Below are 512 nucleotides of genomic sequence, written 5' to 3' on the forward strand. Positions count from 1 at the left end.
CCTCAGAGATTCCGCACTCTGTTCCATGCTTCTGGATCCACTCCGTTCATCAGTTCATTTTGTTACTTAGATTCCACATATGAATGAGATCATGTGATACTTGTCTTTCTCTGACTGACTTATTTCACTTAGCATGATACTCTCCAGGTGCCTCCATCCTGTCTCAGAAAATAAAACTTTTTAAAAAAAGATATATATTTTTAATTTCGGAGAGGAAGGGAGAGGGAGAGACAGAAACATCAATGATGATGATAGAGAATCATTAATTGGCTGCCTCCTCCACGCCCCCTACTGGGGATTGAGCCCGCAACCCAGGCATGTGCCCTTGACCGGAATTGAACTTGGGACCCTTCAGTCCATAGGCCAATACTCTATCCATTGAGAAAAATGGCTAGGGTGAAAATGAAAGTTTTTAATACATGGACAAGGGGTATCCACGTAGGCATGAAAATCCCAAAGACAGTGAGGCAACAATGTGTATACAAGACCTTTTTGGACACAGGGGAAAAGCA

The sequence above is a fragment of the Myotis brandtii genome, unplaced genomic scaffold, assembly GCF_000412655.1.
Source record: "Myotis brandtii unplaced genomic scaffold, ASM41265v1 scaffold274, whole genome shotgun sequence".
Lineage (NCBI taxonomy): Eukaryota > Metazoa > Chordata > Mammalia > Chiroptera > Vespertilionidae > Myotis > Myotis brandtii.